General features: G+C 42.7%; 2 long non-coding RNA genes across 3 annotated transcripts in view; both read right to left on the bottom strand.

Annotated features, from left to right (window-relative positions):
* Positions 1–5,488: 5,488 nt before the first annotated feature.
* On the bottom strand, positions 5,489–11,781 carry LOC143442475 (uncharacterized). Its single transcript, XR_013110720.1, has 3 exons — positions 8,232–11,781; positions 7,079–7,154; positions 5,489–6,513 (listed from the first exon to the last, which is right to left on the bottom strand). It is a non-coding gene; the product is annotated as an uncharacterized LOC143442475 (long non-coding RNA).
* Positions 11,782–13,816: 2,035 nt separating this feature from the next.
* The window catches only part of LOC143442476 (uncharacterized), a 47,047-nt gene continuing 34,586 nt past the window's right edge, over positions 13,817–26,277 (bottom strand). The window contains exons 2-4 of one of the 2 annotated variants that reach the window (XR_013110722.1): positions 19,249–19,410; positions 16,121–16,559; positions 13,817–15,121 (exon numbers count right to left, since the gene is read on the bottom strand). This is a non-coding gene — a long non-coding RNA (uncharacterized LOC143442476). Of the gene's footprint in view, positions 16,560–19,248; positions 19,411–26,277 lie in introns of both variants that reach the window. The other variant, XR_013110721.1, reaches the window with a different exon arrangement.

A 26,277-nucleotide genomic window follows, 5' to 3' on the forward strand; every position in this document is an offset into this window, starting at 1 on the left:
GCCAGTTCTGGTGAGCTATAAAAGCACATGCTTTATTATTATTATTACTTTGACATGTATAGGTGTTTTCTTTGCACATACATCTATGCATGGTTTGTGTGTTTGGTGCCCATAGACGCTGGAAGAGGACATTAGATCCCCTGGAACTGGAAGTTAAAGACAGCTATTGGCCACTATGTGAGTGTTTGGAATGCAAACTGGGTCCTCTGGAAGAGGAACCAGTATTGTTGACCACTAAGCCATCTCTCCACCCCAACAGATGCTTCTTGACCTGTCACTTCTCATTTTCCTGGTACCACCAAATGCCACACAGCAAGTACTAGTGACAAAATTAAGATCCAAGGTCAGTTTAGAAAGATTTGGGTTTTTTTTCCTCTACCCTTCTCCCTCTTGCTCCAGACCCAGTTGTTCCGGCCCCAAGGTTTATTTATTTATTATATGTAAGTACACTGTGGCTGTCTTCAGACACCCCATAAGAGGGCATCAGATCTCATTACTGATGGTTGTGAGCCACCATGTGGTTGCTGGAATATTGAACTCAGGACCTCTGGAAGAGCAGTCAGTGCTCTTAACCACTGAACCATCTCACCAGCCCAGAAACTTTGTTTTTTAAAAGTACTGTGGGGTGGGGGGGGGGGGCAGTGGTGGGGCACACCTTTAATCCCAACGCTTGGAGGCAGACGCAGGCAGATTTCTAAGTTTGAGGCCAGCCTGGTCTACAGAGTGAGTTCCAGGACAGCCAGGGCTACACAGAGAAACCCTGTCTCAAAAAAAGAGAGAGAGAGAGAGAGAGAGAGAGAGAGAGAGAGAGAGAGAGAGAAAGTACTGTGGGCCATATCTACATATATAGTATTACATTTGGAAATATGAACCATCCACTAGTCAATTGCTGTTACTACTATTATTATGAGGGTGCATTTTTGTTATTTTGTTTTTGAAATAGGGTCTTGATAAGTAGCTCAGGCTAGCCTTGAACTGAGTACAATCAATTATCCTACATCAGCCACCAGAGTGCTTGGATTAAAGGCTACCTACTAGTTTTTAATGAGGGAAATTAATAATAAACTTCAACTTCACAGGGCCGGAACAGTCTAAAATGCTTTTCAGTCATAAATATCTAGAACTACGCACATGTAAAGAAGGGAAATTATGAAACCAAATTCTCAGCAATAAATTGGAACTGTTTGGATGTCTCATGGCCAGCCCTGTGGAGTGAGAAACACATGCCTCTCTTTCAGGCACTTGACTTATGGTGGGTGGGTATTTTTAGAAACAAACAAGCAATTTCAACTCTAGAGTTTTCCTCACAGAATGACAGTCACCATAGAAATAGAAGGGCAGTCATTAAATGGGTTTCTACAAAGAGGGGTCTTCAAAGAAGCCAGCATTTGCCAGGAAAACAGTGTGAAGAAGGGTCCTCTGGGGTGATTTTGATATTTCTGGAACAGAAAATGCCTTAAAGAGAGAAATAAATAGCCAGACCATAAGGTTCCTAGGAAATAAAACCACTTCTCGAATATTAACATATCCACAGATCATCAGCGACCCTATTAAAATGTGGCTTCTGATTCAACAGGCTCAAGATGGAGTCTCTGAGCGTCCTCATTTCTAAGAGATTATGTACATGCAGAGAAGCATCTGGAATAGAAAAGCCTTGTGCCACACTGTAGATCTTATGCCTTTTCCTCCAGCTGTGAGTGGAAGTTGTAGAGTAGGACATCTGTGGCTTCCATAGCCTGAGGGTGACCTTATGTCAGAAGGCTAGAAGGCACAGGACAAATTCTATGATCCAGAGAATGGCAAGTACCTAAACTAGAGACGTTTTCTTGATTACTGATTGATGTGAGAGGTCCCAGATCACTGCGGGCAGCGTCATTTGTGGGCAGGCCATCATGAGTGGTATAAGAAAGCAGATAAGCAAGCTATGAGGAGTAAGCCAGTAAGCACTGTTCCTCCATGATTTCTGCTTCGGTTCTGGCTTGAAGTCCTTCCCTGACTTCCTTCAGTGATGAACTATGACCCAGAAGTATAAGCCAAATCTCTTTTCTCCCCACACTCTTTTGGTCATGGTGTTTATCACAACAGAAAACAAACTAGGACAGATACATAGTGGATTCAGTACCATCATGCTAAGGCCCCTCTGGATATATTCTCTGTCTTGTAAGATAACAACGTAAATGCCTCTTGGGCAGGGATTAGCTTCCCACCACAAAGCATGTGCTGATACACAGGGCTTCCTCCAGCTGCAGTTCTACTGATAGGCTGACATCTCTTTCCTGATCAAAGACTGTTTCACAAATATAAAAAGCATAGAGAAACCTTGGACCACCGGTCTCCACAGTCTCATCATTTACCTTCCCTCTTCTTGTTTTTAAAATTGAAAGCAATATGATATTTCGATGCCAGTTATACAGCTGAGAGCTCATTCATTTCTCAAGTCCCAGAACACCATCCTGTGCAGCAGGTCCCCATGGCCCTTCCTGATGACTGATTAGTGTTCTTTCCTTTACCACCTGCTGGTGATAACCTGCTTTGATAAGGTGCTTAGTGCATTGACTTAGCACCTGTGTTAAACTGCTTTATTCTGTTACAAACTGATTTTTTTGGTGTGTTGAAATGTTAGCCCCAGCCAATGGTTCTCAGTCCTGCTTGCATGGTAAAATCACCTGTGGTTTTGTTTTGTTGTTGTTGTTGTTGTTGTTGTTGTTGTTGTTGTTGTTGTTGGGTGGTTTTTTGGGGGGAGGGTCTTTTTGTTTTTAGAACAGTGCCTAGACTATCCCTCCACCCTGGTATTTGAGAGGTGGGATTCCATTATAAATATGATTTGTAAGGTGCTTTGTTGATTCTGTTGTACAGCCAAAGCCAACAACCACTGGCAGCTGCAAAGCTGCATGAGGATTCTGTATTCCTAACATCACTACCCTTGGGGAATTCAATCTAAATCTATCTAATGAAACTTTACCTACCAGGAACACCAATAAGAATGAGGAAGGAATCCAAAGTACCCAACAAGATGTTATAAAGCCTATAAAAGAAAGCTGTTAGAGTAGTCAGAGCTGAAAGTTAATGGTTTAAAAAAAAAAAAAAAAAACAAACGAGAACAGCTCTATTATCTTCCTGGTTCTGTAATATTGGAGAAGTCATTATCTGCTGTCTGATTTCTAAGCACAGTCAGCCAGGATTAGCATGTGGATGGAAGAAGTTGCCTGCATCACAGTTTTCTTGTATGTCAAGTATGCTTAAATATTTCTCATGAAGTTGTTAAATCGATTTAATAAAGGTCCTTGTGAACATGCTTAGGAAAGTTTGGTGACATTTTAACTCTTCTCAGATAATTTTACAGTTCTCTAAGTGTAGGGAGCCTCGGAGGAACCTCAGAGTCAGTTCAAGACACCCCAAGACCAAGGTCTAATCACATATGAAATTTATTTGATCCAGAGGAACAAAGGGCAGGAGACAGAGGATGAGGGAGATGGGAAAGAGAGCAAGGAGAGGGGAGAAAAGGGGAAATGGAGAGGGGAAGGGTATTTGTCTTAAAGGTCAAAGGACTGCTTCTGGATAAAGAGAGGAAACACATGGTACATAGAAAAATGGTTGTTTATAAAGGTAAAAGGGGAAATGCTATGTTAGGGTGAGGTGTTTAATGTTTTAAGCTATTTATTTACAGATCACAGCCCCCCCCATTCCTCATCCCTCCTTCCCTCCTCTCCTTCCCCCTACCATCCCTCCTTCCCTTCAACTCAGAAAAAGGGAGGCCTTCCATGGACATCAACCAGCCTTGGACTATCAAGTTGCAGTAACACTGGGCATGTTTTTTTCTACTGAGGCTAGACAAGGTAGCCCAGTTAGAAAAAAGATACCAAAGGCGAGCAACATAGTCAGAGGCAGCTCCTGCAGCTGCTTTGAGGGTGCCACATGAAGACCCAGCTGCACAACTGCTACATATGTGCAGAGGGACTCCTAGGTCCTTTCCATGCATGCTCTCTGCTTGGCAGTCCAATCTCTAGGAGGGCCTATGGGATCAGGTTAGTTGATTCTGTAGCTTTTCTTGTGATGACCTTAATTCCTTTAGCTCCTTCAATCCTTCTTCCCCGTCTTCCACAGGATTCCTCCAGTTCCACTTAATGTTTGGCTGTGGGTCTCTACATCATTTTCCATCAGTGGGTAGGTGAAGCCTTTCTGATAACATTTATGCTAGGCACCTATCTGTAAGGATAGCAGAATATCTTCAGTAGTGTCAGGGTTGGCTCCCTTTCGTGGCATTAGTGTCAAGCTGAGCCAATCATTTCTTGGCCCTTCCCTCAAATTCTGCTCCATGTTTTACCCCTGCACAACTGTAGGCAGGATAAATTGTGGGTATAATGTTTTGTGGCTGTGTTGGTGTCCCAATCCCTCCATTGGAAGTCTGGCTGGTTCAGGCTCCATATCCCCCATTGCTAGGAGTCTTAGCTAGGGTCAACTTCATAGAGTCCTGGGAGTTTCCATTGTCCTAGGTTTCTATCTCATCCTACAAATGCCACCCAATCCAATTGTATCTCCCAGTACTCTCACTACATCTCCCCCAACCTCATCCTTCCTGTTCCCATTCCCACAACCTTCCCAACCCAGTCCTCTCCTTCTATCCACTCCTAATGTCTAATCTATTTCCCCTTCTCAGTGAGATTCAAGCATCCCCCCTCGGGCCCTCATTGTTACTTAGCATTTTAGGCTTTGTGGTTTGTAGCATATGGAAAAAAACAAAAACAAAAACCCAGGATAACTAAAACAATCCTGTACAATAGAAGAACTTTTGAAGATATCACCATACTGATTTCATTTTGTACTACAGAGCAATAGCAATAAAAACCATATGGTATTAGAATAAAAAGAGATAAATGGATCAATTGAATTGAATCAAAGAACCAGAAGTAAGTCCACATACCAATGGACATTTGATTTTTGACAAAGAAGCCAAAACTAGAGAGTGGAAAAAAGAAAGGATCATCTACAAATGGTGCTGATTTAACTGGATGTCTATATGTAGAAGAATAAAAATAGATTCATATCTATCACCCTGTATAAAACTCAAGTCCAAGTGGATCAAAGACATGAACATAAAACTGGATACACTAAATCTATAGAAAAGAAAGTAGGAAATACCCTTGAATGCATTAGCACAGGAGACAACCTCCTGAACAGAACAACAGCAGCTCAGGCACTAAGATCAACAATTAATAAATGGGACTTCATAAAACTGAAAAACTTCTGTAAGGCAAAGGACACCATCAAAAGGACAAAATGGCAGACTACCGAATGGGAAAAGGATCTTCATTAACCCTACATCCAACAGAGGACTGATACCCAAAATATATAAAGAAACTAGGCATCAATAAATCAAATAACCCAATTAAAAAAGAGGGTATAGAGATAAACAAAGAACTCTCTGTTCCGCGCCCCTTCCGAGTCCTCTCTCCCGCAAGAGAGACACAGGAGGCAGTGTTCAGGTAGTTACTACAACGAGGCTTTATTCTTGTATCAGCTGAAGAGGAAGACACCAAGCCCAGAAAAGGCACTGCTTATATGCACCCTAGAGTGGCATTTTTCACTTCTGATTGGCTGTTCACTCATCACCCCGTATTACGCCCCGGGATGGGCAGTGGCTTGGCGCGCTTTCGCCTCTTGCACCTGTGCAGTTTAGTTGTTTACTTGTGGGAGCACCGGATGCCAGTGCCATCTTGTAATGGCGAATGTTGTCACCACTCGCTGCGGCTCCCTACATCTCCCCCTTTCTATTTTATTAAGATGGAACAGCCTTTTGCCTATCAAGAGCGGCACCAACTCAGTGAGGGAAAGCAGAGGCCTGATCCCCTGTGCAAAATGAGATATTGTAATGGGTTTCTTCTCTCGTTGTTGTGCAATGAGTAATACTTCCCATACCCATCTCGATGCCTTTTGTCAGGGAAAGGGAGCCTCCACCCTGGGGCGCCACCAGGGGAGGAGGTTTCTTGGCATCAAACCTTTGTGCAATCAGGCATACTTTTGGGAAATCTATCCACACTCGTGGAACATTCCCTGTCAAGTACCCACTCGCAAACACCTCTAAATATTCAGGTACCACAGTTATTCAGGCAAGGGCTGGCTGGACTTAGACCTCTCATCGACCCAGTGCAATGGGCTGAACCCTTGGGGTGTATCGGCTGAGGGTCTCAGTCATCAGTTACTTTCTTAGCATAGATAGCCAAATTTCAGGGGAAGATCCTTGTTCCAAGGCTACGAGTGCTTGGGCGATAGCAACCTTGTCATGTTTTTGTTGGGCTCTGAGCTTGCAGACCAACCATAGCATGAACACTAATCCACAACATAGGGCTGCACCAAACAGACCTATCCCCACCCTTTCCTTAAAGAAAGAAAAGGCTGAAGAAATCTAAGAGGAAAGTCCTTCAGTCAGTGACAGGTCAATTCGTGTTGCGTTGATGGTCACAATCGCTGTTCTCAATGACTCCATGGTTTCCTCAAATCCTTCAGGCCAGTTTCCTGTAAGATATAAAGACAATATTCTAGACAAATTGGCAGTTTGAGTAAAATTTTCATACTGTACGCTAGCAATGCAAAGCGCTCCAAGCTTTCTTTCACATCCCAATTGGGCCAATTGAAAGAGGATGTCTAATCTCTCTTCCACTAAATCAAGGCGTTGGTTAACAACCATCAGCCCGCCTTTTAACTGGGCTGTAGTAGATGTATGGGTATTGTTTCTCTTAATTGACATTTTCACCCATTCTCTCTTATCATAAAACCATCTCAAAGCCCTCCTCAAGAGAAGTATAGAGTCTCCGTCCTCAGTTGTTTGAAAACAAAGGGAGCCTCATTCTGGCAATGAGCGGCTCTCACCTAATGGGGCCCTTGTAGGGTCATATGGCATGTAGGGCAAATCTAGAGTCTTATTTGTCGTGAAGATTTTAGGAAAAACTGCTGCATCATGTCTGATCGGCATAGGTTTTGGAAAGGCAGATAGAATAGCCCAACGATATTCTCCCCAAATACTAGGGCTTGGGTTAGCTTGGAGAATCCATGTATCAATCAAAAGCATTCATAGGGGAACCTGCTGAGGAATCATCGTCCACAACTGTGAGGCGTCTCGTCAGGCATTCCAGCAACCAAAATGGGTTGTCTTCTTCCTGTGGAAAAACACAAACCGCACCCCTGTATCTTATTAAAATAGGATCTGGGCCTTTCCATTGACCAGTCAAAACATCTTTCCATTTTATCATTTCTTTTGGCCTAGTTGGTTCCAGGCAATGGCAATCAGCTGCCGTGTTGCCCTGATTGTCCAAATTCAAAAAGCCAAAGCGCTTTCCATTCCAAATATTGGCCCATATTGGTAAGTACCACCCTCACTGTGTCCTGCCAGTCTCCTGGCGTCATAGCAGCTGCACTTAATCTCTCCACTTGGGATACGGTAAAATTAGCCCCAGTTCCATATGCACGTACTGCCTCAGTTAATTCTTTGACCTGCCTATACTCTACTGGGGCATAAACACGGGCTCCCTCTGCCCCTTCAAAGACCGGAAATGCCAGCTGTAGCTGTCTCCGATCTCCTGGGCTGAGAAATGAATTAGAGATGCTGCCTGGGGCGTAGGCCGGAGGCAAGGGCGGGGCCGAGGGACTCAAGGTCTTTCTTAGTCTTATCTCAGGACGGTTATTTTTTGGTCCATATCTGTTTTGTCCATAGGCGGCTGCCTCTTCCTCTAGGCTTTCTTTCTCCCCTTGCGTTAGATCTTCTTCAGAGCTGCTAAGGTTTATGGCGGCAAGCTCCTTAATGGGATAAAGGGGGGTCCTTTTGACCTCCACTCTCTCTTCAACAGCAGGTGAAGGGTCCTTATTCTTAACAGGCCCTGCAGTGGCCTCTGTTTCTTTTGAGTACTCTCCCTTTTTACCAGACTCCTGGGTCTGCTTCTTTTGTCCAGGCCTTCTTGCCTGCTTCCCTTTCCTAGGCTCCTTGGCCTTATCTTCTTCCCCAGGCTCCTTGGCCTGATGCCGGATAACACTCTCTGTTTCTGATACACTGGAGTGGACCTCTTCTAAAACCTCTTGACTTGCATTAATAGCTGTGCTGCAAGCTGGATCTTCACAACACAAATAAGCTAAAAACGAAAGCAACACAAACAAGAGGCCAACTAGTGCAGCGGCGGCAATGAGTGAAAATCCGCTCACAACCAAGGCTTCCACCCCAAACATACCTCTCAGAGACATACCTCGATCCTGTAGTCTTTTAAGCCCCCCCCCCAAGTCTCGGGGGGGGGGTCTCTGCGGCACCTTGAAGTTCCCGGGTTTTCGGTACCAGATGTTCCGCGCCCCTTCTGAGTCCCCTCGACAGCAAGAGAGATACGGGAGGCAGTGTTCAGGTAGTTACTACAACGAGGCTTTATTCTTGTATCAGCTGAAGCAGAAGACCCCAAGCCCGGAAAAGGCACTGCTTATATGCACCCTAGAGTGGCATTTTCACTTCTGATTGGCTGTTCACTCATTACCCCATATTACGCCCCAGGATGGGCAGTGGCTTGGCTCACTTTTGCCTCTTGCACCTGCGCAGTTTAGTTGTTTACTTGTGGGAGCACTGGATGCCAGCGCCATCTTGTAATGGCGAATGTTGTCACCGCTCGCCGCGGCTCCCTACAACTCTCCACAGAGGAATTTCTAATGGCCAAAAGGCACTCAAGAAAATGTTCAGCATACTTAGTCATCAAGGGAATGCAAATCAAAGTGACTCAGATTCCATCTTAGACCAGTCAGAATGGCTAAGATCAAAAACTCAAGGGACAGCACATGCTGGAAAGGATGTGGAACAAGAGGAACACTCTCCCATTGTTGGTGGGAGTGCAATCCTGTACAACTGCTTTGAAAAGTAATTTGCTGATTTTCAGAAAACTGGGACTAGATGTACCCATGACCCAGCTATAGCACTTCTGGGAATATAAGTAAAAAATTGTCCAGCTCCACAAGGACATTTGCTCAATTATGTTCATAGCAGCTTTATTCATAGTTGCCAGAAACTGGAAACAACCTGGATGCCCATATACTGAAGAATGGATAAAGAAACTGTTGTTCATTTATACAATGAAGTATTACTCAGCTATTAAAATCAATGACATCATGAAATTTGCAGGCAAATGGATGGAACTAGAAAAGATCATCCTGAGTGAGATAACCCAGACCCAGAAAGACAAACATGGTATGTACTCACTTATAAGTGGATATTGGTTATAAAATATAGAAGGTGCTTAATTTTAATTGGTCATGTTAACTAGGTGAGTTCAATACTGGACTTCAATACTTTGATAGCTGAACTTTCGTAGTCAGCCTTAGGAGGAGAAAATAAGGAAATAGAACTTGGGAGCTAGCTTTAGGAATGTAATCTAACAGTTTTTCACAAGGCCAAGAGAAGGGAGAAGGGCAAAGCCTGCCAAAGCCCTGCCCACCATGCTCAAGGTGCCCAAAGTATCTTCACTAGATATGCTAGCTTTCTTTCCTACATTCTCCACATTTGAAAAAAACTTTGAAAATGTGGAGGGGGGAGGGAGTAAGTTTTTCAGTGCACCTCAGTTTTCCACCATGCTCAACTTGCCCAACTATGTTTGACCACCATGTTTGACATACTGTCTCTTGTTGTTTGACACTCTGTATGTACTTATACAAGACTACCTGGCCTAAGAGCATCCAGGGACTCTCCTATGTCTCTCTTGAATCTAGACATAGGAGTACTGGGATTTTAGGTTCAAGGGATCCAGATTCAAGTCTTCAAGCTCACATTGCAAGAGGTTTACACTGTGACCTGTCTTCCCAGCCCTAAAGGATTATTTTAAGCAGCTAATCTAAGAATATTTGCAAATTAATTTTATATCTTGGTGGGGCTGGGTGTCAAAACAGGGTTTCTTAGCCTAGCCTTAGCTGTCCCAGAACCTGCTCTGCAGACAAAGGTGGCCTCAGATTTACAGAGATCCTCCTGTCTCTGCCTTCCAAGTGTTGGAATTAAAGGGCTATGCCACCACCACCTGGCTTTTTTGTTTTGTTTTGTAATTTATTTTTCTAGAGAGCAATATCTTGTAGCATGTGCTTTATGATATGATTGCTCTGTACCTTTGTGGGTTTCTTACCTCCTGTGTACATTGTAAGTACTCTTATTTTCAAGGTCTCTAAATCAATAAGGAAGTTGTTAGTCAACAACAACAAAAAATGTGATACAGCCAACATCAGTGCCAAATGGCATGTGCCACTGAACATGAGTATTCATTAGATATGTTGGTCATTTGCCAAAGCGACTTGATTCCAAGATTTAGTCTCCTAGGTAGCTGACACTTACCTGAAGACTCTCCTAACCTCCAACTACAGTAAGCAGGGCCTGGGAGCCTGAGCACAGAGGTGTCAGATGTGGTCATCTGATTAGAAATTTACAGAAGTCTAAAGGTAATGATAAGGTCCAGGTTCCCTGGCAGGATTAAAAGGATCTAAGAATATAGTAATAGTAATCTTTCACCAGACAACCATAGGAATATATGTTTCTACATGAAACTATCAGACATGCTTTCTAAAAGTTCTGTCCAGTCTCTTATGAAAATGAAGTTTACATCACTTCCAAATCCACAAGCTTATATTTGCAGACCCAGAGCCTTTCCTTTAAAGGTGTATTTAGTTTTATCTTAAGCCTTTCATGTATAGGAAACTGACCTGCCACATTCAAGTAAGTTTAACCATTCCACTATGTTCTTACTTATTTCATTGCTGTGTGGAGTCTGCTCACAAACTTTTCCTTCCTCCCTGGGATTGAGTCAGACTGTGGTAATTAGAGTTGATCTCCCTGATATATGTGATTAAAACCCCTGGTTCTTACAGCTGTGACTCCTCCAGCTGGCCTCCACTGAAGTGCTATATCCCTTACCCCATCTACCTAGTCTTGGTTGCATGGCCTGGATCATCACTGGTAGATATACCACCTTATCATGTCCAGATTTCTCTGTCCACTGAAATATGTGTCCTTATGTAGGTGATGCAGAAGGTGCATTGGCTGCCCTCTGTTCCCTTGAGCCATTGGGACCATCCAGTTCTACAGCTCCAAGCTGAAAGACACTGGAATCTCTGTTATGTCTCTCCGAGTCATCCATATGAAAAGCTTATCCTGGATAGCTTAGAAGCTATAATCTTAAAGACCAACAGAATTCATTCTATATTCATAGAAAATCCATTTCAATTCCAGGAAACTTTCCATGATAGCCATCTTCTGCATGAGAGTTTTGCCTTCAAAACTAGCAAAAGAAGAAGCAGACTGGAAATCTTAACACTTGCAATTAGATGCCCCAGCTCAGAAATGATTTATGACCCTTGCATTTATACTTTCTTGCCTAAGAAAGTCACAGGCCATATATATAGGTATGACCTTGAAGCTCTGAAAGCAGAGCAGAGTCCGTGTTTCTGGTACCGTAACAATGCTTCCTGAAGCACCAGCCCACACTCACCTTTCTGCTCCTGTTTGGCTTCATCACCTCTATGCCTATTGCTTAAGCAACCACTTGGACTTTTGGTTCAAAGGCCATCTCAGGAGCTCTAAAAGCCAGTGTCTGTTTTATTGGCTTCTTTCCTTCTTTCTTTCTTTCTTTCTTTCTTTCTTTCTCCAGTGGATACAATCTTTTCTTAGTGAATAGAAGAAGACAGAAAGAAAGAATCAAGGAAAAATGTGAAGGAAGAATCTTTTACCTTTAGAAAACAGGGACTTGACCTTTGTCTGCCTGACTTTTTTTTTTCTTTTTATTTATTTATTTTTTTTAATTAGATATTTTATTTACACTTCAGATGCCATCCCCTTTCCCCATTCCCCCCCCCTTTAGGAAACCCCTATCCCATGCCCCCTTTTTCTTTTTGCACATATACATTTTTTTAAATGTTAATCATAGGCTTTATAAGTTAAGTCTGCCTGACTTTTGATAGCCTCCATTGTTATGGATACTCCATTCCTGGCCCTCGGTGTGGAAGGTCAGCCTCACAGGTCTTCTGACTCTTTGAGCAGACTTGTGAAATTAAAAGTCACTGGTGGCTGGCAAGATGGCTTTGTGTATAAAAACACTTGCAGTACAAACCTAACCTAAGTTCAATACCTGGAGCCCATAGTCAAAGGAAAAAAACTACTCCTCAAAATTGTCCTCGGACCTCTAGACATACACCATGGCAGGAGAGCACCTTCACTTACACACACACCACACACACACCACACACACACTCATGCACACACACATCACACACAGAAACCCATGCACACAACATAGAAACACATAACACACACAATGCAACACACACATACAACACACATACATACACCACACACAGAAACAAACACCCAAAACACATACACGCACAACACACAAACATATACCATAAACACATACATACACACACAAAGAGACACACATACACACAAACACACCACACACACATACACACCATGCACACAACACATATACACAAAACACACACACACATATACCGCAAACACATAAACATACACACACATACACATCATGCACACACAGAGTAAATAAAATAATTTTAAATATATTAAGAACAAGGACACCCAGAGTTTTGCAGGCAAATAAATGGAACTAGAAAATATCATCCTGAGTGAGATAACTCAGACCCAAAAGAACATGCATGGTATGTACTCACTAATAAGTGGATATTAGCCCCCAAAAAAGTACAGAGTACCCAAGATACAATCCACAGAACTCAAAAAGGTCAACAAGCTGAAGGACCCAAGTGAGGACTCCTCAGTCCCATTTGGGAAAGAGAAGAAAGCAACCACAGGGGGAAGGAAGGGAGGAACCTGGGAGGGGAAAGGGACAGGGGCTAGGGAAACATGATCTGGTATTGGGTGGAGGAAGAGGACTGAAGCCCTGAGGGCCAGCAGAAAGAATGCAACCTTGGGCGGTAGGAGGTAAGGTGACCCTCCAGAATGTATCAGAGACCTGGGAGGTGAAAGACTCTCAGGACTCAAAAGGAGGGACCGTAGAAGAAATGCCCTACAGTGGGGAGAGGGAACTTGTAGAGCTCACCTCCAGCAAGATGACAGGGCATCAAGTGAGGGATGAGGTTGCTATCCCAACAGTCAAAACTCTGACCCATATTTGTTCCTGTCTGAAAGAACTGCAGGGATGGAAATGGAGAAGAGCCTGAGAAAAAGGAGGTCCAGCAACAGGCCTAAAGTGGGATCCAGCTCAAGGGGAGGCCCCAAGGCCTGACATTGTTACTGAGGCTATGGAGCGCTCATAAAAAGGAACCTATCATGATTGCACTCCGAAAGGCCCAAAAAGCAGCTGAAAGAGTCAGATACAGATATTTACACACAACCAATGGACAGAAACTGCTGACCCCCATGGTTGAATTAGGGGAAAACTGGAAGAAGCTGAAGAGGAGGGCGACCCTGTAGGAGGACCAGCAGTCTCAATTAACCTGGACCCCTGAGATCTCTCAGACACTGGATCACCAACCAGACAGAATACACCAGCTGATATGAGGTCCCCAGCACATATACAGCAGAGGACTGCCAGGTCTAGGTTCAGTCAGAAAAGATGTACCTAACCCTCAAGAGACTGGAGGCCCCAGGGAGTTTAGAGGTCTGGTGAGGTGAGGTGGGGGTAAAGACATCCTTGTGGAGACAGGGGTGCAGAGAGTAGGTATGGGATGTGGAACAGTTGGTGGGTAGACAGAGAGGGGAATAAAATCTGGAGTTTAAAAAAAGAAAAATAAATAAATAATAATTAATAATAAAAAATTTTAAAGAAATAGAAGTCAGTAGGCGTAGCTGAGTTTCAACATGTTTTGTAGACTCATATGGCTGGATCTACAGAAGTTGCACAGAAAAGTCAAACATGCTTATCTTATCAATACATACGGAGAACTGGCCTGAGACATCTGTACCTGCTGAGGAGCTTGTACGGAAGCTGTGAGTTATACATTTTGCTGATACTGCTAAGCAGCAAGGAAGGAAATGGAAGAAAACAGAGTATTCCAGCCAGGTGTGGTGGATAAAGGCACATGCTTTTATCTAAGTACTTGATAGGCACACAGAAGAATTCTGTAAATTCAAGGCTATGCTGGTCTGCAAAGTAAATTCCAGGCTAGCCAGGACTACACAGCGAGACTTTGTTTCAACACACACACACACACAGAGACACACAAGACACACTCACACACACACAGGCATTCCACACAGCACCTCTGCCATTTTCTTTCTCCACTGATGGTGATTTCGGAAAGGAGTACTGTACCAGTTTTAATGAAAACATCATCCTTTGGCTCAGACTCTTGAATACTTGATCCCCAGCTGGTAGTGTGAATTGTGGTGGTTTGGAGGTGTGAGACACCTCCCTGGAGAAAGCGAATCCCTGGGGAAAGGGCTTTGGGATTAAAGGCCCCAAGCCATGCTGTTCACTGTCTCTGGTTTGTGCTTACAGTTGAGGATGTGGCTCTCAGCTTTCTTCTGAGCCACCATATCTTCTGCCTGCTGCCACCTTCACCGTGAAGGACTCGTGTCCCTTTAGAACAGTAAGTCCAAACAAAGTCTTTACAAATTGCCTTGGTCATAGTGTTTCATCACAGCTACAGAAAAGTAGTTAAGACAATTTCATGACAATACACACACACACACACACACACACACACTAACTCAATGCATGCACACACAAAAAGGCTGTTCATGCTGACAAATCTGTATTACAGAATATACTTAATTATCCTTCCCCCACCCTCTGTTACATATGAAACTTCAGTCTCCTATAGTGGGCTTCCCCAGACTCACTGCCTCCATGACTATTGCTCATAAATAAATATTGCTCATAAATTGCTCAAGGGCTCACTGGTGATGACATCTCGTATTCCTATTGTTTATTGCTACAATTTCAACATGTATCAAAACTTCAGAAGCATCCCAAATATGCATATAATCACTTGTTTGGGACCAGCTGGGTGCCAGCTGATCTTTGTAAGAACTCTTTTCATAACTGGGGTCGTCTTGCTGCTGGGTGATTTAGGTTGCCTTCAAGTAATGTGCCATTCTTATACAGGTGTCTGTTTTCCTCCTTGCGGGAGCAGTGTTTTCAATCTGTTAACAAAGCCATAAAAGTAAGAGAGCAGCTCAGGCACATACGCAGTGTTCAAGGTTCTGCTTCTATCACATCTGTTTATAGCTCATGGGCCAGACTCAGAATCAAGGCAAAGAGTAGAGAAACACAAGAATTGAAGACCCGAAGCCAGCCATCTGTTTATCACGTCTAAGATTCTGTTCGTAAGAACCAACACAAGGCAAGAGCACCAACCTCCAGAATGAGACTGAGAGAGAACATGGGGCACTTTGTTTCTTTGAGACTCAGGAGAAATCAAAAACCCTTTGGTTGTAGAAATTCAAGGAAATACTAGGAATGATTGAGAATGACCAAAGTTCACTGTCCTTATTGTTAGTCCCCCAAGGAGAAATGTCCTGTGAATTCCACGTTTCACAAAGTTCATCACTGTTATCCCAGCTGTATGGTTCTAGTAGCCACCAAATGTGGGGCTATTAGGGATGGCAGAAATAAATGGTGAGGACTAGTAACAACTGAAAGTGAGCCCTAACATTTTTCTTTTGTTTTATGCTACAATGACAACTTTTTAAAAAAAAATAGACAGAGAAATGGTAGCATTTAAAACATCTTCCCTATCGTTCTCTAGCATAAAGGCCAAGATGCCAAGTGTCATCCAGCACAGAAAGGGATAAGCAAATTGGCGGTTGCTATGGAACCACCTCAGCACTCCCTGGCTTGTGAAGCAGGGATGACACTGACAGCTATTAAAAGTTAAAGGGAAACATGAGCCAAGCTCACATATTTTTTTTAAGTAATGACAAAAGCAAGATTTTTATGGAACTGGAAAAATGGCTCAAAATGTCCTCAAAATAGGTAGAATAGCAGGTTTTGGATCAAGCAGCAGTCAGTAAGTGGGGCTAGGGAGAAAATGAATTAAAACAAAAACTATACATTATGAGGATACAGTCAAATTCAGAGATGACAAAATGTTGGTAGGAGATGTCAAAGATTAAAAATAATACAAGGATGCAAATTATTACCACAGAGGAAGAAATACTTGCAGAGAAGCCAAAGCTGTTCTTCTTCAGGAATTGGAAATCAGAATCATTTTGCTTGTTGGTTGCTTGTGACAGAGTCCCATGTAGCCTAGACTGGACTTGAGCCTGCTTTGTAGCTAATGCTGACAACAGTGCAGATCTTGAAGGGGTTCAACTCTTCCTTCTACTCTGCCTCTGTTTTATGCAGGAGATAAAACCCAGGGTTTTTGCTTACTAAGCAAATGATCTACCACTGACTTAGATCTTTTTAAAGCTGAAGAGATGACTTAGCTGTTAAGAGTGCTTACAGCTCTTCCAGAGGACCAGGGTTCGATGCCTAGCACCAACATGGAGGCTCATAACCATCTGTAACTCCAGTTTTAGGAAACTCAGCACCTTCTTCTGGCCTTTAGGACACCAGCCATAAAAGTGATTCACAGACCTACAAACAGACAAAATACCTATACGCATAACTTAAAATTTAAACTTTAATGAAGTAAAAATAAAGATTTTGAAGAAGATTTTTGGGGTTTTTTCTTTGTGTTTTTTAGATAATTGTTTGCTGAGAGAGGGCTGAGGTGCTGGGGAGCAACTCAATAATATTGAACAAGGTTAATGGACAAAAGGCAGAGATAAGAGTCTGCAATTTGGAAACACAGTTGTTCTGTTAGGGTAAATTTCTACATGTGTAGTTTCTGGTACACTGAACAAAGGGGGGCAATCTAGACTGGCCAGTTTAAGATCCTAGGACCTTCAAGAGATTCTGTTTTGCTTGGTTTTGTGTTGTGTTCTGTGTTACATGTTTTACGTTTTGTTTTGGGGGAACAGGATTTCTCTATGCTGCCCTGACTACCCTGGAACTCTCTCTATAGACCAGGTGCTGGAATTAAAGGTGTGCACCACAACTGGCCATTTGAAGACATTTATAATATTGCCAGACTAAGGACTAACTAGAAGTGTTTTAAGTGTTTAAAAATAAAGAGAAAGTCTTGAACCTGTTCTATATTTAAAGCCAGGGTTATCCACTATTGAAATGACCCAACGAAGAGGTAAATTGGGGAAGATTTGATCTCTGAGGCCTGATGTCTCAGGAAACAGTAGGCTTTAGCCAGTGGTGGAATACTTTAAAAGAGTTACAAAAAGAAACCTCTGAGAATTAGGACCTTTGGTAGGATATAAAACATCTGAATGCACTGTGCAACGCTGAGAGCAAATGCCTTTCTGTGAGCCCAAGCCTGGTGGGTAACACCAGGTATATGGTGTCTCAGAAAGACTAGAACTTTCTCCGAGGCTGCCACAGATTGAAAGCAGCAGATTGCCTGTTACCAACCCATGGAGCATTGCCTTTGTCCAGTCCAAGCGGGACTGAGAACTTGAGAAGACACACAAAAATGACAGAGTTCAAAACCACCATGAGCTGTTATCTCACTGGGTTAACCCTTGCTTTGGGTAATAATTTAGAAACAAGTTCAAGAGAGAATGCTAATCAGGTTATTTGGAGAAATAGCAACCCAGTAAGTAACAGAGGAGCAATGGAAAAGAAGCAATCTTAGAGTTAATTGTTCCTCGAACATCATGTTCTCAGAGGCAGAGTTGGGGAGCACTGGACCTCGTCCCCACCACCAGTGGAGAGTGTCCATTCACTCCAGCTCCACCTCTACCACACAATGAGCATCTAGCTCATTGCGGACCCTTGTTCACCCAGCACGGGCATCCAGCCAACTCCCACACAGGTGGCAAGCCCTCCATTGGCAAGCTCTACCAGCACAACAGCAGTGCGGTCCTGAACAAACACTGGACTCTGACCCCTGCTCTTCTCCTCTTTGCATTGCACTGACACCCAGAAAGAGAAAGTGATGCAGACAAACCTCAGGGTCCACTGATGAAAGAGATGACTGAAGTGCTTCAAATGGTAGTTACCAGATTTATTTTTTCCCCAGAGCTTACTCTGCTCCAGGAATTTGCATTTGGTTACTTCACTATCCTTTGAGTATCAGTTGGTACCTTGGAACTAGACTGAGCCTCCCCCCCAAAAAAAAAAAAAAAAAAAAACCAGCATTTACCAAGGAGGAAACAAAACAGTCTGTAGTAACTCTAGTGGCCTGCAAAATTCAAGTTCTGGAGAGACCACAAAACACCCCAATCTTCAGCTTCTAAGCACAATAAACGGGAAATAAACAGTAAGGTACTAAGAAGGCCCCATTAACCCCGTGCAGGATGACAGCTTCCCCACGACCTTGACAATATGACAGGGTAAGTAGCCTTCTGCCATAAGTGAAATGTTGGGGAGCTAAAGGAAAGAACCATCCTAGAACTGGGAGATTCCCAAAAACAAGAAGAGGAACATTGAAGAAGGTCAGGATGATTACAAGGAAAATCATTGCTTTGATGGAGAGTTAGGTCTACACTGGATGGAGAGTTAGGTCTACACTGGATGCATCCAGAGCTTAGTGATGGATACTCAGTGTCCTTCACCCCTTCTTTCCCAAGGGCACTGAGGAAAGTCTTGGTTTCTTTGATTCCTCCCAGGCCACCAACTCTGGTACTTGGATATTATTGAATTTTCCTGTTTTCTGTGTTTCCTGTATATTAAAGGAAGTGATTTTAAATAATGCTTTCAGGGGTTTAAAAAAAGCAGTTTTAAAAGATGTGAGATTGGTAAAAGGAATTCATCTGGGATAAGTGTATTGCTAAATGTATGTTTAGAGAATGAGTTATACACCTCGATGGATGGAATTTAAGAGCACGTATATGGGAATATGAATGCTAGCTGTGACTGGCTCTAAGCTCAGCATCAATACACTAATTGTTATTGGATTGTTTTTCTGTTTGTTTTGTCTTTTGGAGGTCTTTCTTTCTTTCTTTCTTTTTTTCTTTCTTTCTTTCTTTCTTTGAGACATGGTCCCTCTATGCAGACCAAGCTGGGCTCCAACTCACAGAGGTCCATCTAAAAGACAAGAGAGAGAGAGAGAAAGAGAGAGAGAGAGAAAGACAGAAAAAGAGAGACAGAGAGATAGAGAAGGAGACAGAGAGAGAGCCCAAGTGCTAATATTAAAAATCCATGAGCCAACAGGGTTTTAAACCTCTATGAGATCAAGAATTTCTTTGATAATATGGTAAAAAATAAGTACCTTAAAAAATATTTCTTCATTCTTTGTACGTGACTTCAGGAAGTTCATGGTGGTCCTATGGGTCTTTATGAATAGTTTTGTGATTTAGACCATGAGGCTTGTTCTAAACGTGTCTAAAGCTCTCAGAGGCTCTGACTGTGTCTCTGCTGCTCCTTTTCTTACCTAGATTTAGAAGGGGAGATGGGAAAGGAGATTACTTACGGAATGGAGGGGAGGAAGATCAATCGAGGTAAATACAGAATAAGTGGGAAGAGAATAAAGGGGAATAAATAGCAGGATACACATGATCTGATAAGAAAAAAAGGAAAGGGGGCTCCTTAGGGAAGCAGAAGGAAGGTAAATATAGGAGAAGGAGGTAGTGAGGTAAAGTAACAATGTGAATGGCTGAAAGGGCCATAAGAAATCACACAATTAACTATTTAGCTCAAAAAACTATAATGCACATAATACATACATACATACATACATACATACATACATATTGAACTTTTCTCATTAGACAGATATCACTCCCTCCAAAAACCAAAGACCACCTAATAATAACCGCAGCACAAATATGAGAAGCCTTCTTTTGAGTTGTTGGCCAGGGCTATCTAAGAGACGCTCAAAACATACAGCCTACTGCTGTTGCCATTGGTTACCCTTTAGCTAGACTGTGAGACCACCACCAAGACAGGATTGTTTCACTGCAGGTGAGCCAAGAAAAAAATGATATTATTGCTCAGCACTCTAGTTTGCTGATGGGACATACCTGAAAGATTCAGTCAGGGAGTGGGACAATAATTCTGATCTTCTTTCAGCTACTTCCCCCTTTCAAAGTGATCTCCTAAGTAAGACAGAGCTAACCATCACCTCTTTGACTCCTCACAAAATCCTTGAACAAAAGTAACTCTACATGTCCTGTTTTACGTTTAAAAAAAAGGAGAAAGTGTAGAGAGTGAACACCTGCCCAGGGTCACACAGAAATTAAGTGCATAACACAAATTTTAACCAGTGTAGTCTGGCTCCAGAGACTGTGCACTTTGTCTACCTCTGTTAACTGCCAGCAGGTAACTCCCTTTGATGCATTCCTGCTGATCTGGACCTGCCATGACAGTGTGGGCCCACTACCTGGATTCAAGAAGGAAAAACAGCCCCACAGAGAAAAGTGGACATGATTAGGTAGCTGGCTGGAAAAAGAGTAGGTTGACAAAATTACCACCTGCAATTTTCATTTCAATCTTTCTCTGTAATTTAATTCTCATTATAATTCTAGGTAAACAAACCTTTACACTTCAGTGTTCTGTAGATATGGCCTCTGCTGCAGGGCAGAGTACTGCTTGAAGCTATCATCCTGTAGAGACTAGGAGACAGAATCCCTCCGAAAATAAAACTTAAGAAATAGATCTCGTTGTGCTAAGTGGCATTAATTGCACAGGACAGACAAGCACTACCCATTGCAATCTCTTCTAAGTGAAGAGTGTGCCCCAAGTGGCACTACTTAGAAACCATTTGCGTCTTATCTCTGGCCAGAAATAATTGAAAATCAAATTTGAAAGTATCATGGACAATCAGAAGAGGGTTTCACAAGGAGAACTGGGGGAGCATTAATATATTGCACAATTGGTTCTCAGTTTCTCTTCTCACCTTTCCCCTTACATTTCCCCAAATTTCCTCAAAGTAATTTAACTCTTTTGTCTGAGGTTCCTGGATTTCTTAAAGAGATAGGAACAAGAGGAATCAGGTGAGCAGAAGTAGAGAAAGAGTTGGGAAATGTAGAAATAATAAAAAGAGAAGAAGCGAAATCAAGGAAGAAGGTGTCTGCAGATGCAAGGTCTGTGTGAGGTTAATAAAGAAAGATTTCATCAGAGGGAGATCTCTGCTCCAGCAGGGTCCAAGAAAACAAGCAGGCTGCAAGTGGGTTAAAATGTAACTGCGTAGAGACAAGTAGCATGTGCAGCTGAACTCATCCAAGCTATAGACAGCTCCATATTCATCAGGATTCTCTCTAGGCTTCCTGGGGAACAATAGCTGTCCATCCTTTAGGGTCCACAGTGTTCACAGTGTTATCAGTAAGGGAAAGCTGACCTCCAGCATGCTGAAGGGCACGTTGATTTAGTTGCTAAACTGAGACTCTTTGGAGCTGATGGTGTCTTCATATGTGCATGTAATGTTTAATAACTGGTTGTAGAAAGAAAAGAAGAAAATCAGCATAAAGAAAAGGAAGGAAGCATGGCACGGAGACCCTCAGGATCCATCTCACTTAGTATGAGCTGAGTAACAATGGTCTCATGTCAGCTCTTCTACCCTTTTAAACTCAGCATATATTTGCCCTGACCATTAATGGGGGGGGGTGAAGAACTAAGCAAAGTAATCTATATTATATCTTTCACTTGGAAATTTAAAAATGAGCAGCAGAATTAAAACTCAAGGGCAGATAGTATGAACTTAACAAACCATTATCTCTAAAGTAATTGCTCTGAATGAGCCTTTAAAAAATGGTTTTATACCTTTTACAGTCCCATCTGCACCAGGTTAAAACAGCCTAAACTCTTTGCCTTTGAAGTCATAACTGTGATGTTCAGATCAATTACGGGTGCTTTTCCAACTTCCTAAAGACTAAAAATCACAAGGATGGCAATACTTTTACAATTTAGCAAGATTTTGTTTCTCAGACTAACTTTCTTATCTTTGGATCATCATAGCAAATATCTGGTAGGAGAGATCAGCCCACAGATGTAGAAATTGGGGGAAAGGAAATGATAGTACCATCGTATAAGCTAATGGCTTCACAAAATGAAAACTTAAGGCGCTAAATCTCAATTCAAGTGATATCATTCTAGAATTTTCTTTGACCGTGTCTTTAAGAGCAGAGAAAATAGAAGGCTATCCCTCAGCCCACCCTTTTTTTTTTTTTTTTTTTAACATATCAGTTGTGTTCTTGCACATGCTCATATCCCTATTTTGTAAGGTAGATCTTTAATCTCACACAGCTGTGGTTTTCATATTTCTCTTAGCAGCAGAACCTTCTATTAAAACTCCACATTAAAGCCCTCTCTACAAAACAGACAATAGTAGAGCCATACTGACTAGAACACAGAAGAGAGACTTAGAAGTGGTTCCGTGGGAAGATATCATTGGCAGAGCACCACCAAACTCAGATTAAGACTGGTCATACAGACATTTGATTTTAAGTGCAATGGAATCCACAACTTCATAATCCAACACATACATATTTCAAGGCTTTAAATGGCCCACTTCATGCACTGAAGAAGTAATCACCTTCTCTAAGACGCAGTTTCCTATCTGTGGATGAGTGTCAGTAATGTCTGCCAGGTGAGTCCATGATCCAGATGCCTCATGTGATCCAGATGCCTCATGAAAGCCATGGACCATGGTGCCCCGCATATAGCAGAAAACACAATACTTCCTTCCAGAAAGACCCTTCCCAAAGCTACATGCTTCTGTGACAAACCAAACATGTTCCTATTTTCTCAGAGGGTATAAATTCCATTTGTTTTCTTAAGTCCAGCTCATGCCGTTAACACTTGAGAGCTTGTGTGACTCCCCCAGACATTTAGCATTTTCTATTCAGTTAGCACAGCATCAGGACTTTAAAAGCAGCTTGAAAACAAACTTGATTCCAAATATGATTTATAATGTCCCAAGAAACAGCTCATTTACCCAAGAAAGCACCATCAATTATTGACAGACGTACCCTCTGAGGAGAAATAGCATTAAGACTAACAGATGTAAGAAAAAGCAGGCCTCAACCCTTTAAGCCAATTATCCAAGGTGATTTTGAACATTAAATTCTTAGATATGCTTAATTTACTGTCCTTGCATGTGACAGGGGAGGGGGGGTTGTAACCAATTTAATGCTGCTTTTTTAAAAAACAAAGAAAAAGAATGGCATAGAAGGGGGAAACACATAGGAGGTAATATGTGGGTGTTGAAAGCACGCGGGCTTATAGATTGAACATCCCAGCCCTGTGAACCTTGGCCCTTTATTGCAGAGCCAGCTACTCCCCATCCTGTCTTTGTTCAGTAAAGAAATAATTGCACTTACCTGCCTCTGACCTAATAATTACAGCAGTGCCTGATTTTATGCTCAGCATGTTTACCGTGCTCCCGTTTCCTCAGACTTCAGTGCAAAGGCCTGACAAAGGATGCTAGCATTATTTGCTTTAACACTGAGCTAGTGACAAGACTATGTGAGATTCTGTAAAATGCCAAGAGGCCAGTGTGACTCCAGCTCAGGGGCCTTGTAATCTGAGTGCAACATGCAGATATTAGAAAGCCTTGGCAAAGTAACAAGCACCTGTGCAAGAAAGGGAGTGGACAAGGCCAGTACGTTTGAGAGTGCTAATGCATTCTTCTGTAGTCTTCACCAATGAAAAAGCCAAGACAGAGGTCCACCTAAAACCCAAAATTAAAAGGCAAGAGGTGACTACTTGGCCTACTTGTCTACTTGGCCTAATTTGCCTGTGTTGGGGGTAAATACACATGTGTTCAAATGCATATAATCAAGTGTGTACACTGTATTATGCTACAAGCGACTCGCCCACATATGACTGTGTGTACAACATGCTATGCTGCAGATGACTATTGATAAGTGAAAAGAAACAAAACTGGTGTAGGGAAGATGGCTATATTATCCAAAAAAATTGTAATTAAACATTTCTATATGGAGAAAATAAATACTGCCGTAGGAAACCTACAAATGTATCATACTGACTAAAGACAGTCTACGGCTTAAAGTGTAGCTGTTGAACATTTTAAACTCACCTGCCTTTATCTTGTGACCTGACAGAAGAATTAAAGGCTAGATGCTTCCCAACTTTTCACACTGTTTTATTGAGAATTACAGGATTTGCTGTTTGGGATTATTTAAAGACTGACATATTTCGCCATGAATTTTTGATCTCATTCATTACACTGTATATATAAAATTTGGTAAGCCTTTATTTTTATAGCTGTAATTTGAACATTTTAAGATTCAAAAGTCAGCTTTTGAGGGCCAGGAAAGAGTCAGATCCTGGGCCTCTCATGGTCAATACACTGATTCCTAACCAGGTCTGCTGATTCCAGTACAGTGTGACTCTCCCTACTACACAACTTTCTCTGTCGTCAGGTATTTGCAGATGGACACAGGTGAGGGAGTTGGCACAGCAAGCCCTCTGTCTGATACAGCTCCGGCTTGCTGTTGGAGGCACATGTGGTCAGTCTTTAGGAACTCTGACGTTTCTAACTGTGGAACTGAAGCAGGAATACACAGACATTAACCACATGCCTTCTGTATGTATGACGCTCAGCTAAGCAAGCCATCGAGGTATGCTTGTCCATGAGCAAGAAATTAGACCTTTTTAGCTATGTGGCAACTGCTCAGCATTTTGTGTCAGAAGAGTTCCACCTGTGGAGCTGTTCCCACCACTAGTCCATGTCTTCAACATCCTCAGTTCTTCATCTCTTAGGTGATAGAAACTTTTTAAACTTGAAATCACCAAAAGCCATTCAGCATCCACAGTGAGGGGTCAGACTGAATATCATTTTGTAGCAGCATAATATGTTGTAACCCGCACGATCGTCTCGCCAGCAAGAACGCACACGGGCACCAGGATCCTTCTGCAGCAAGCGTTTATTGCGATGGAAAGAGGAAGACAAAGAACCCCAAACGGTGCCAGCTTAAATAGTCCTTAAGGCAGCTTGGACATACTTGATTGGCTGCTCGCTCATTACCCATATGATGCCCCGGGTTGGGCCGTGAGTTGGCACACTCCTAGCCCTTGCGTATGCGCTCGGAACCTATCCACCAAAATCATCAGTGGATGTGGGCGACATCCTGCAATAGCGATTATTCGTAAGCCCGGGCGTGGCTCTCTACAATATGTGACTGTAAAGTAACTTAGATCGTAATGAATATTTAAGCTTGGTGTGTCTGTGTGTTTGATATGTGTGATCATGTGAGCATGTGCCCTTATGTGTACAGGTATAAGATAGACAAGCCTGGGGAATACTTTAGAAGCTTAGGAGTGACTCCACTTGGTTTAGTCTATGCACACATGTTGCGCCCGACTCGTCCAGCAAAAAAGACGCGAACAACCGGATCCTTCTCAACAGCCTTTATTGTAGAAGCGCTCTTTTAGATTTCAGGGAGAGACCTCCAATGCCCAGAACGGGCTGCTTATATACCCTCAGCCCTGGCGGGGGGTGGGGGGGGAAGCGCATGGAGGTGCACGATTGGTCAAATTGCAGTGCTTCATTAGCATACCACATTAGCATACCCCGTCTGGGAGGGGGTGATTGGTCAGAATGTGGTACTTAATTAGCATACCCCGTTCGGGAGGGGTTGGAGCCGAACTGAATTGCGCATGTGCAGTGCACTGGTAGTTACTACCAGAGGCCTAGGCAAGTGCCATCTTGGCCAGCCACGTCAGATCGGCTGGCGCATGCGCACATCTTGGCCTGCCGAGTCGTGTTGGTGGCCTACACACACACACACATCTTCTAACAGTGGACTCTGAAGCCTGAGAGTACAGATGTTCACCACTGCCATGCCTGGCTTTTGTAAGGACCTGAGTTTAGGTTCTTATGCTTGCATAGAAAGCTGCTGAAATATGTCACCAAACCTGTTAACATGCTTTGAAAACAGTTACAAAAGGATTCAGGAATAGTGTAGGTAGCAGTACATGCTTCATCAAACATTTTCCTTCTCAAACTATTTCAAACAAAAATACATTTCAAGAACACACTTTTTTCCATTCAGTAGAGAGGAAACTGGATCAGAAAACTGACACAGTGGACTGGGTTGTGTGTGTGCATGCATATATGCATGTGCATGCGTGCATGCATTTAAATGTACAAGTGTGTGTCCCCATCATCCACACATGGGACCTGCACTGATTCTTTGTTACTGCATCTTCTCTCTTTTTCTGTTACCTGTTCCTGCACCTTTAGCACATCCATCAGACCTCCTCAGAGCAGACTGATATTTCTACACTTAGTGAAGTATGTTTTTGTCTTGAAAAAAAATTAAAACAAAAGATTATG

This window comes from Arvicanthis niloticus, chromosome 5, assembly GCF_011762505.2.
Source record: "Arvicanthis niloticus isolate mArvNil1 chromosome 5, mArvNil1.pat.X, whole genome shotgun sequence".
Taxonomy (NCBI): Eukaryota; Metazoa; Chordata; class Mammalia; order Rodentia; family Muridae; genus Arvicanthis; species Arvicanthis niloticus.